The sequence below is a fragment of the Chrysochloris asiatica genome, unplaced genomic scaffold (assembly GCF_000296735.1).
Source record: "Chrysochloris asiatica unplaced genomic scaffold, ChrAsi1.0 scaffold00105, whole genome shotgun sequence".
Lineage (NCBI taxonomy): Eukaryota > Metazoa > Chordata > Mammalia > Afrosoricida > Chrysochloridae > Chrysochloris > Chrysochloris asiatica.
The window spans coordinates 3938811-3951143 of record NW_006408623.1 but is presented as its reverse complement, the minus strand read 5'-3'; the positions used below and the strand labels follow the sequence as shown (position 1 = coordinate 3951143).

Sequence of the window (12333 nt, the reverse complement as noted above, 5' to 3'; positions counted from 1 at the left end):
ATGATCAGAGATAAAGAGTAATACTCCCAAGGAGATAGGTTGGCACAGTGGCGGCAGCTACGGGCTCAAGCGTAACGATGACTGTGAGGATGGCTGAGGATGGGGCAGTGTTCATAAGCACTTTAAAGCACATAAAACAGCACCCCATATTGCTTAAGGAATCATAAACCAGAAAAAAAAAAACCTGTTGGTATCCACCTGACTCCAACAAAAATGATGGCCTCCCTGTGTCCCAGTAGAACTGTGCTCCGTGCAGAGGACTTTCTCTGGCTGGTTTTTCCTCAGGAGACTGCCAGGCCATTCTTCCAAGTTGCCCGTGGGCATACTTCCAACCTTTTGGTTAGCAGTCAAATATGCTGACCATTTGTGCCACTAGGAACTCCTAAAGAATCATGAATATTGATAAAACTAGACCATAGGGAGAAGAAATATCAAACCCAGGACAGCATTCACTTGCGGAAGGAGTGCAATAGGGCAAAGATGCGGGAGACTTCAACAACTTTGATAGTGCATCGCTCACAAGAAATGGGTGAGTGCTCCAATGTCTGATTTGTTATTTATTATACTATCTCTGCCTTAAATACCTCGTGACTTTGTAAGTCATCAGGAACTCATCACGACAACATTACTAACTGCCTGGTAGAATGGCTAACGCTGGAGAGACTGACATCACCAGGTGCAGGTAAGGATGCGGAGCAGCAGAACTCCCGTGCACTGCTGGTGGGGATGCAAAATGGTACCGCCGGCAGTTTCTCTCTCATAGAGCTCAGCACAGGCTGACCATAGATGGGACCGGGCTCCTACGTAGCTACCCAAGCATGCACATGAATGTTTCTAGCAGCTACATTCCTCATCGTCAAGAACTAGAAGCAAGCAAGATATCCTTCAATAGATGGAGGGATAATATAGTATAGCACATCTTTATCTAGATGTATAATTATAAAGGAGCAATTATTAGAATGTTTCCTTATATGTATAATGGAGCAATTATTCAACAGTAAAATGAAATGAGCTATCAAGCTACAAAAAAAAAAATTCAGAAACTTTAAATACATATGAGAAAGCTACCCACTGCATGATTTCATACAGGTGACATGCAGGAAAAGGTCAAACTCGCTGCTGCTGTGTTTAGGTGCCGTTGAGTCAGTTCTGACTCAGTGACCCTATGCCCAACAGTATGAAACACAGCCTGTTCCTGTCCATCCTCACTTTTTAACATTTTCACTCTTGAACCCATTGGTGATGCCACTGTGCCAATACATCTTGTTGGGCTCTTTTCCCCTGATCATCCATTTTACCAAGCATGATGTCCTTCTCCAGGGACTGGTCCCTCCTGATAATATGTCCAAAGTATGAGAGACAGAGTCTCGTCACCCTCGCTTCTAAGAAACATTCTGGTTGTATTTCTTCCAACACAGATTTGTGTGTTCTCTTGGAAGTTCATGGGCCTTTTAATATTCTTCTCCAACACTGAAACTCAAATGCATAAGTAAATTCTTCTACGGTCTTCTTATACATTGTCCAACGCTCACATTCATACGAAACTATTAAAAATACCATGGTTTGGGTCACGCACACCTTAGTTCTCAAACTAACATCTTTGTTCTTGAAAACTTTAAAGAGCTCTTGTGCAGCAGATTTGCCTAATACAATGTATTGTTTGATTTGCTGTCTGCTGCATCTGAGTATAGATAGAGGAGCTAAGCAAAATGAAGTCTTTGACAACTTCAATCTTTTCTCCATTTCTCTTGATGTTATTTACTGACCCAGTGGTGAGAATTTTTGTTTTCTTTACATTGAGGTACCACCATAGCGAAGGCTGTGGTCTTTGATCTTCCTCAGTAGGTATTTTAAGTCCTCCATGCTTCCTGAAAACAAAATATCATTTGCATGTCACAGGTTGTTAATGAGTCTTCTTCCAATCCTGATGTCACATTCTAATTAATATAATCCAGTTTCACAGACTGCTCTGCATACAGGTTTAATGAATATGGTGAAAGAATACAGCCCCGCACACACCTTCCTTGATTTTAAACCATTCAATGCCCCTTGTTCTGTTTGAACGACTGCCTCTTGGTCTATGCACAGGTTCCTCATGAGCACAGTTAAATGTTCTGGAATACCCATGCTTCTCGGTGCTATCCTTGGCTTGTCATGATCACACAGTCAGAAGTGTTTGCATAGTTAATAAAGCACAGGTAAACATCTTTCAGGTATTCTCTGTTTTCAGGCAAGATCTATCTGATGTCAGCAATGATCTATTTTATTCCACATCCCTGTCTGAACCCAACGTCAATCTCCGGCAGTTCCCTGTCCATGCACTGCTGAAGCCATTTTGAATTTATCTTTAGCAGCATTTTACTTGCATGCTATATTAATGATATTGTTTGCTGATTTCTGTTTTCCATTGGGTCACCTTTCTTTGAAATGTACACAAGTATGGGTCTCTTCCAATGAGTTGACCAAGTAACTGTCTTTTAAAAGTCTTGGCATATATCAGTGAATGCCTCCAGTGCTACATCAGTTTGTTGAAGGAGTTCAATTTGTATTCCATCAATTCCAGGAGCCTTGTTCTTTGCCAATGCCTTCAGTACACATTGGACTTCTTCCTTCAGTACTATGGGCTCTTGATTATATGCTACCTCTTGAAATGGTTGAACACCAAAACCAACCATATATTTTTGGTACAGTGATTCTGGGCATTCCTTCCATCTTCTTTTTTTAAATGCTTTTATTGTGAATTATGTGATAGTTTACATGGGAAAACATTAGCTTTATGTTCATCCTATCGTGTATCGTTTCATGCCATGATTACAATCCCCTCCATGCATCATCAAACAACCATAGGATATACCCCGCAAGCCTGCCCCTCAGTCGTCAGCACACAGCCCCTCTCCCTCTCTGGGTCTAGAGTCCCCAGCTACTGCATCTCTCCACGTCATCATCTCTGCCTCCATCTCTGGCGTCACTGTTTCTATGGGTAGGGTCCCGTACTTCCATCTTCTTTTGATGCTTTCTGCCCTTAAATTCTTCAGTATTGCAAGTCAAGGCTCAAATTGTTTCTTTTAGATGCTTACTTGTCTTTTATTGATCATGCAATGACATTCAACTGTGTGGCTCTTTGCAAGCCGTCAAATGACACTGGATAACATGGAAAAAACATAGGAATTCCAGAATACTTTCTTGTGTTCATGTGCAACCTGGACATAGGCCAAGAGTCAGTCAGTCGAACAGAAGGAGGGGTAACTATGTGATCTGAACCCCAGAAAGGATGCATAATGGTTGTATCGTTTTATCATATGTATTCAGTGTTTATGCTGAGCAAATAATCTGAGAGCTACACTTCGTGAAGAAGAAAGTGGCCCTAGGATTGGAGGGAGGATCATGAACAACCTGCAATATGCAGATAACACAACCTTGCTTGCAGAAAGCGAAGAGGACATGAAGCACTTGCTGATGAAGATCCAAGACTCAAGTCTTCGATGTGGATAGAAACTCCATGTAAAGAAAACAAAAATCTTCATAACTGGGCCAATAAATAACATCAGAATGAATGGAGAAAAGACTGAAATTGTCAAGGATTGAATTTTACTTTTATCTGCATTATTTTCATCTTTAGAAAAGTTGAGCATGTTCTTCTCTTTTGGTTTTCTAGCTTGAAGTCATTGCACATTTCATTATAATACTTGACTTTGTCTTCTTGAGCTGCCCTTTGAAATTTTCTAATAACTCCTCATTTCTTCCATTAGCTTTAGCATCTGCCACTAGAGAACACACTTCAGAGTCTCTTTTGACATCCATTTTGGTCTCTTCCTTCTTTCTTGTCTTCTTAATGACTTTTTTTAAATTTTATGTCCTTGATGTCATCCCACAACTCTTCTGTTCTTCAGTCATTAGTGTCTAACACATCAAATCTGTTCTTGAGATGATCTCTGAATTTAAGTAGGATATGTTCAAAGTCATATTTTGGTTCTCATAACCTTGTTTTAATTTTTTGCAGCTTCAGCCTGAACTTGCATGTGAGCAATTGATGTTCTGTTCTACAGTCTGTCCCTGGCCTTGTTTTGGCGGATGATAGGGAACTGTTTAACTATCTCTTCCTACAGATGTAGTCAATTTGATTACTGTGTATACCATCTGGTGAGGTCCATGTGTGTAGTTGTCTTTTATGTTGTTTTTTAAAAAAAGGTATTTACAATGAAAAACCATTGGTCTTTTAAAATTCCATCATGCGATCTCTAGCATCATTTCTATCACCAACGTCATATTTTTCAACTATTGATCCTTCATCTTTGTTTCCAACCTTTGTATTCCAATCAGCAGTAATTATGTTTGATAATTTTCAAAATGAAGAAATTGGTAGAATCCTTCAATTTCATCACCACTGGCTTTAGTGGTTGGTGTGTAAATTTGAATATTAGTGGTGTTAGCTGATTTGCTTTTTAGACATATGGATATTATTCTATCACAGACAGCATTACACTTCAAGACAGATCTTGAAATGTTCTTTTTGGTGATCAATGTGGCACCATTTCTCTTCAGTTGTCATTCCTGGCATAGTAAACCATGTGATTGTCTGATTCAAAATGGCCAATGCCAGTCCATTTCAGCTCATTAATGTCTAGGATATGAGTGTCATTGTGTTTCATATCATTCTAGACAACTTCCTGTTTTCCTGGATTCATACTTCATACATTCCTGGCATACATGAGTTTCTGATTATTACTGGATGTTTGCAGTTGTTTCTTTTCATTTTAAGTTGTGCCCCATCAGCAAATGAAGGTCCTAAATGTTTTACTCCATCGTGTCATCACGGTAAGCTCTACTTTGAGGAGGCAGCTCTTCCCCGGATGTATTTTGAGTGACTTCCAACCTGAGGACCTCATCTCCTGGCACTGTATCTGACAATATTCTGTTGCTATTCATAGTATTTCAATATTCAATATTCTGGTGCTATATGGCAGTGTTCCACTGCTATTCATAAGAATTTAAATGGCTAAACCTTCAGAATTAATCTGCCTCGCCTTCTTTCTTAGTCTGTTTTAGTATGGAAACTCAGTTGAAACCTGTCCACCATGGATGACCCTGCTGGTATTTAAAATATTGATAGCATAACTTCAAAAATTCCAGCAACACACAAACTGACAGACAAGTGGTCTTCTTTTTAGAGATCCCAGAACTGATTAAGAAATAAGGATTCACCTTACAGCAAGGATCGTTCCCATCCCCCTCTGTATACAGGGTTGCTAGGGATGGGCAACTTAGACATTGGCTACCTAAAATGGGGGTGCGGGGGCTGTAAAGGCACAAAGTGACTGGCTTACAAGTTTTCAAGAGGGAGTTTAGACTCAGAGTGTGTGGGGGAAAGCAGAATCCCCACTGAGTGGTTTTTATAAGGAGCTCTGGTAGCATAGTGGTTACAAATCAGGCATCGAACCTTAAGGTCAGCAGTTTGAAACTACCAGCTGCTCCGTGGGAGAAAGATGAGGCTTTCTGCTCCTGTAAAGATTTACAGCCTTGGAAACCCTGTATAGGGTCACTATGGGTCCGAACCAACTCAACGGCACTTCAACAACAACAACAACAAAGACAGGTCTGGTGAAAAGAGATGGGGACAAGACTCATGATTCAATAGTGAGTAATTGTTGTTATTATAAATAATGGCGGTAGTCACAACAGTAAAGGTAGAAGTTTTGTAGCAAAAAGGGGTAAGTGGTCAATCTTATAGTCCCGGAGTGGAGGACCCTGGGATCATCAAGGGAGAAGAGTGTGAGTGGAGTGTGAGACCATATCCAAAGAAGCAAGGATGCCAGAGATGGAGTTAGAGATGATGACATGGAGAGATGGAGCAGCTGAGGACTCTAGACTCATGGAGGGAGAGGGGATGTGTGCTGGCAGCCAGGGGGCAGGTTTGCAAGGTGTGCCCTTTGGCTGTTTGAATTATTGTATATTCCTGAGTATTTTGGTGTATATTCCCCCCCAAAAAAGACAGAGGGATAGAAGCACATACTGTTAAATGATTAATTATGCAGGGGATTGTAACCATTGCAATGAAATGAGTACAATTTTAATCACTGCAATGAAACAAATAAGATAGGATGAATGTAAACCTGATGTTCCCCAATGTAAACTATCATTCAATTCACAATAAAACCTTTATAGAAAAAGAGAAAGAAAGACAGAAGGAATCAACCCACTGGGAGTACCTTTGCAGAACACCTTGCCCTGAAGCAATTATTCCTGTCCCACGGGGAGAGAGAACCCAATACCTGGTATTGGGAGCTCTGTGCTGGCAGTGTGGCAGACTCAGCTGGAGTTCCACCTGTGGATACCTAAGTTGAGTTTTGTTTTCGGAACGAGGCTGGAATGAAGGAATAATTCCACGTTCTGTACATTTATTGAAATTATAGCAAACTAAGCAAAGAAGGGAGATGTCTCTTGGTAACATAATATCAAGGATCGTTTTGTGAGTTTGCAGCTAGGAACGTGTCTAAACCTGCTCAAGCTTGACAACCACAGGGTTTTTCTGTGTTCTTTCCAAGTGTGAAACTGGATGGTGGTGCTCGGGCTGCCTTCACAGTGTCCCCCCTCGAAGTCCCGCCTCTTGTCCCGGCTTCTTACATTTAGAGACTTCTTTAATACTCGCTATGGGTATTTTACAGCTGCCATATCACACACTCTGGATCATCTGTGTGACAGAGGCCCGGGAAGAGCTGTGCCAGTCGTTTGGGCTGCTGCTTTCGAGTCACCTGACCGAGTGCCAGGCACCCAGCTGGTGTCCGTGACATCAGAGTGGAAATTCATTTTTGGTGTGATGCAGGCTGAGCCCGATATTTCTTTTTTTAACTGATTTTGGGTAAAGCAAGGATGATGGGTCACTGCACAAATTCACTGGCATTTGCCAAAACTAAAAAGTCTGATAAAGAGGCCTTGTGGCAAGTTAAAATGAGAGATGAACCCAGTGTTGGTACACAGCATGGGGGCTCTGTGGAATGTAATCCTCTCTCTGCTTCCAAGACGGAGTGCCTTCCGTGGTGAACTCGCTGATTTCACTTGCCTTGTTCCTTGTGTGCTTTGGAATGGCATGAACAGCGGTATGTGGCAAGTTGCATAAAGCAGTGTGCCCGCCACTTTTCCTTGGCCCCTCTCAGGATGGAAGCTGGCACTTGGGAAGTGTTCTGTTTGGTGCTGTATTTACTTCCTCCACTCCCAAGGAGTCCTGGTGTTGAACTGCAGTTAAAGCACTGGACTGCTAACCACAAGGTCAGCGGTTCAAACAACCAATCACTCCTAGGAAACCTAATACAGGGTCTCTGAGTCAGAACCGATAGCATGGCCCTTAACAACAACAATCACCAGTCCCCAAGCCAAATTTATCCTGTAAGCATCTAAGGTTAACCCAAAGCCAAGTTGTGAATGGGAAAGAAATGCAATGCTGGTGAGAGTCCTGGTTTGGAGCTGGACTGCTAACCATATGGTCTCAGGTTCAGAAACCCTATACAGCTTCGCTATGAGTTGGAACTGACCCGACAGCACTTAACAATAACAACATTGTTGGTGAGTCAGCTGAGACCAAACATGTCACAGTCCAATCTTCCTTATTGATTCTCCTAGTCCTGGTGTGGCAATGTCGGTTAACGCACTGGACTGCAAAGTCAGTTTAATCCGTAAAATCGGAGGTTCTAGCTCATTCATTTCTCCTCGGAAACCCTGTACAGTGTCGCTATGGGTCGGAACTAACTTGACAGCACTTTACAACAACAACAACAAGTATTGCTATGAGTCAGAACAAAGGTGGAGCCTCACTAGCTATGTAGAGATGGGCCATCCTGGATGAAGATGCTCTTTTTGTGTGGAACCACAATCAGATTGTCTTCTTCAAGTAAGTGGAGTCTTCGGGAGTAGATTTTAGTATTTAAAGATTCCTGAGGAAGATGAGAGCTGGAAGAATTAAGATGTGGGACTCATTGGTTTGAAGTCCTGTCGGCATTTGTAGCTGGCCTGTGTTGGTGCTAGTTTGTTTGGGTGGGACATTTGGCTGAATATTATACCTGAATGTAATCAGTAGGGGCAGTCATTCGAAATAAATGTGATGTATTTTCTGGTTTCTAACAGGAGAAGTACGCTTTAGCCTTAACAGTATTTTGTTGATCCTGTTGTGTTTGCAGAGAAAATGGGTAGCGGAGCATGGGGTTGGGTTGATGATATAAACAATGATGATACGTCATTTGCTGTGTTTGTGATTACTGGGTTTAGTGGGTGATAATGATTCTTTTTCTTGGGATTCCTACCAGGTAGAATTGTGTCCCTTTAAAAGTGAGGTTGAAGTCCTAACCCTTCACCCATCACCCCATACCTATGAGTCTCCGAAGACATTAAGATGAGGTCAGACTGGATGACTGATGTCCTTATAGAAGAGGGAGGCTGGGTAGATGGCCACATGCAGGTAGATACAGAGATTGCATTGATACAGCTACAAGACAAAGGACACCAAGGAGTGCAGCAGATTCCCAGGACTTGGGAGACGGATTTGGGACAGATGCTGCGCAGGGCCACTGGAAGGCAGCAACCCTGCTCACATCTTTTATTTTTATTTTTTTAAGTTTTTATTTTGAACTGAGTGATAGTGTACATCAGCTTTACATTCATCCTATCATATTTCATTTCATTGCAATGATTACAATCCCCTCCATGCATCATCATTCAACAGTATTTGCTTCCATTCCCTCTGTTTTTGTTTTGTTTTTATGCACACCAAAGCACTCAGGAGAGTATAACCATTCAAACAATCAAAGGGTACACCCTGCAAGCCTACCCCCCAGCTGTCAGCACACAGCTCCTCTTCTGCTCTGAGTCCAGAGTCCCCAGCGACTCCGTCTCTCCACGCCATCATCTCAGCTTCCATCTCTGGCATCACTGCTTCTCTGGATAGGGTTCCACACTCCACTCTTCTCCCTTGGTGGTCCCAGGGTCCTCCGCTCCTATACTGTAAGATCAACCACTCCCTTCCTTTTGTTACAGAAAATCTGCAACATTCACAGTCAGCCCTGATAGCAATTATTCACTATTGAACCATAAGTGTCATCCCCATCTCCTTTCACCAGCCCCATCCAGTCAGACTGGAAACCACTCAGTGGAGATTCTTCCTTCCCCTACACTGTCTGAAACTAGGCTCCCTCTTGAAAACTTGTAAGCCAGTCACTTCATGCCTTTGTAGTCCACCCATTTTGGGCAGCCAATGTCTAAGTTGCCCATCCCTGTCAACCCTGTGTACAGAAGGGGTGGGAATGATCCTTGCTCTAAAGCTACTTGTTCCCTCTTTGAAGCTACTACATCCATACATATATGTCAAGTTCATCAAATTGTGGTGGATTACACTTTTTTTCCTCTTCTTTCTTCCTCTTGTCAAGTTCTGATCATCCAGCCATTGAAGCTAGGTCAAATAAATGGGTACTATCTGCAAGTGTGGGCATTCTTGTGCATCGCCCCTCACTTCATATCAGCTGGATGCTTCACTCTCTGCTCTAGTCCTCTGTGGCTATGTCCCTGTCCATGGGCTCAGGGGTCCCCAGGTCTTACTATACTGCTGGCCAACCAGGTCTCAATCTAGGTTGACAGGAGTCTATTGACATGGTCAGACTTAGCCCACAGTTTCATTGCTGTTTTCCCCCACTTCACCTTATCAGTAGACCAACATGGTCACCAGCAAGATTACATGCCTGCTCATGTATTCCCTTTGAGTTTCAGTCTTGGAAAGGGGTTTGCCCTGAGGAGTCTTGATTGCTTACTTTGATGGCTGCCCAGCGAACAGCTTGCTTGTTTTTGTAGTAATCAATCAGACTGCCATTATTGTTTTTTATTTTTCCTGCTGGACTTTCTTTGAAGAAGTATCTTCTGTTCTTCTCACTGCTCCAGGCTGGTCTGCTTGTCTTTTCAAGTGGAAATTTCCCACATCAGAAGATTCTGGATGGGGATCAGGATCTATCTTATGCAATGCAAAGGCTCTGCAGGAAAGCCTCTTTCACTGGGCACATTAAAGCCCCATTTTAGGTATTCCAATCAGTTATAGGCAGAAGATGCACTTACAAGCTTTCTATAGTGATGTTTCTGGCTATTCCTTTCTCCTCCCCCTCAAGTATCTATTTTACAATAGTAGGCAAGGGAAACCAAGATTCATAAGACAGTCAAGCATCTTAACATTATTTCCCCTCTTTTACCCATTCAAACCATGCCTCAATCCCTGTATCACAGAGCCCTGTTATTCCAAGATTGAGCATACATCACTATTTACCTCTGTCCCACTTAGCCTATGCAAACCTGTCTAACTGTTCTCCCATCCACCTTGTTCTTCCATTCCCCTCCCCCTTCTACTGTATTGCCCTCCTCCCTAGCACCCAAACTATCCTGTGCTCAACCTTCCCTTCCATCCCCTCGTCCCACCCACTATACCCCCGTAACCAATAAATAATTTTTTTTTTCCCTTTTAGTGCGGGTATTTTTTCTTAAGCTTTTACAATAATGGTCCTATGCAGTATTTGTCCCTTTGTGACTGACTAATTTCACTCAGCAAAATGTCCTCAGGGTTCATCCATGTTATGTGGTGACTTGCAGCTTCCTTGTTGTTCTTCAAGGTAGCATAGTATTCCATTGTGTGTATGTACCACAGTTTGTTTATCCATTCTTCAGTTGATGGGCACTTGGCTGTCTGCATCTTTTGCTCTTGTAAGCAGTGCTGCTGTGAATAGTGGTGTGCATATATCTACTCTTGTTATGGCTTTTTTTTCTTTTGGGTTTATTTACCAAGTAGAGGAATTGCTGGATCATAAGTTATTTCTATTTCCAACTTTCTAAGGAAGCGCCATACTGTTTTCCAGAGTGGTTGGACCATTTTGCATTCCCACCAGCAATGTAGGAGGCTCCCTGTCTCCACATCCTCACCAGCATTTATTGTCCTCTACTTTTTTGAGCTCTGGTAGCATAGTGGTTACGAATTGGGCTGTTAACCTCAAGGTTGGCAGTTTGAAACTACCAGCTGCTCCACGGGAGAAAGATGAGGCTTTCTGCTCCCTTAAAGATTTACAGCCTCAGAAACTCTGTACAGGGTCACTATGAGTCTGAACTGACTCCATGGTACTCAACAACAACAACAACACTTTTTTGAACTTCGCTGTTATTGCTGGTGTGAGATGATATCTCATTGTTGTTTTGATTTGCATCTCTCTAATGAGGGCCCACATCTTGATGTCAGGCTTCTGGCCTCCAGTCTTGGGAGGGACTAAGTGTCTGTTGTCCAGTTTGCAGTCCTTGGTTATGGCAACCCTAGAAAACTAGCAGTCCTGGTGTGTCACTGTATGTTAATGTGCTAAACAGAAAGGTTGGTTTCAATCACAAGGTTGGCGGTTCAAGCTCACCAGCCGCTCCTTGGAAACCCTCCCTATACAGGGTCGCTATGGGTCAGAACCAACTCATTGGCACTTAACAACAACAAGGAAACTGTTACAGCATATAGCATAAATGCTGCAAAGTATAGCTTGATGGGTTTTTACATATGCATGTTTGGAGTCCTTATAGCACTACGGTTAAGCACTTGGGTGCTAACTACCAAGTTTGGCAGTTCAAACCCATTCAGTAGCTCCACAGGAAAAAGGCCTGGCGGTCTACTGCCGTGAAGATTACAGCCTAGAAAACCCTCGGGGCAATTTTCCTCTGTCACATGGGGTTGCCATTAGTTGAAAATAAACCAGATGGCACCCAACAATAGCACTATACTTCCTTAAACACCACCCAAATCAAGATAGAAATTTCTAATCATTCAGAATCTCTTTTATGTCCCCCCTCATCGAAAGCTAACAACTCCAGCCCCCTCATCAAGGAAACAACTCTTATGGCTTCTGTTGCCATAGATGATTTCTGTCTGTTGAACAGTGTGCATGCCAATTTCTTTAACATCCTTTCCAGAGTCATCCACGGTCTGGTGTGTTGCCATCATCTTTTTCATTGCTGCATAGTATTCCATTGTAAGATGGCACTGCTATTTATTGATCTCAATTGTTAGCGTGCATTCTGATTTGAGAGTCATTGATTTCTGCTCTAAGGATGACGATTCCCCACCTTTTGTTTGCTTTGGGATTAGTTTGCTCTCTTTATAGGTTCTTGAGGTGGGAGCTTAGATTATTTGAGACTTTTCCTCTTTTTTTTTGAGAGGGGGTTTCATTCTGGTGTATTTATTATGGGTCGAAATGAATTCTTGGCACCTAACAATTTGTAAGCAGTATGTAGTTGGTCTGTTAAAAATCCTAACCTGAAAATCAATTTGGAACTCACAAATTAATT

At 42.4% G+C, this 12333-nt stretch overlaps 1 protein-coding gene across 1 annotated transcript in view; it reads left to right on the top strand.

The window, feature by feature from the left end:
* The window catches only part of LOC102820918 (chromosome unknown open reading frame, human C10orf90), a 311848-nt gene that overhangs the window by 145047 nt on the left and 154468 nt on the right, over window positions 1-12333 (top strand). The gene's annotated exons all lie outside the window — the stretch shown is intronic.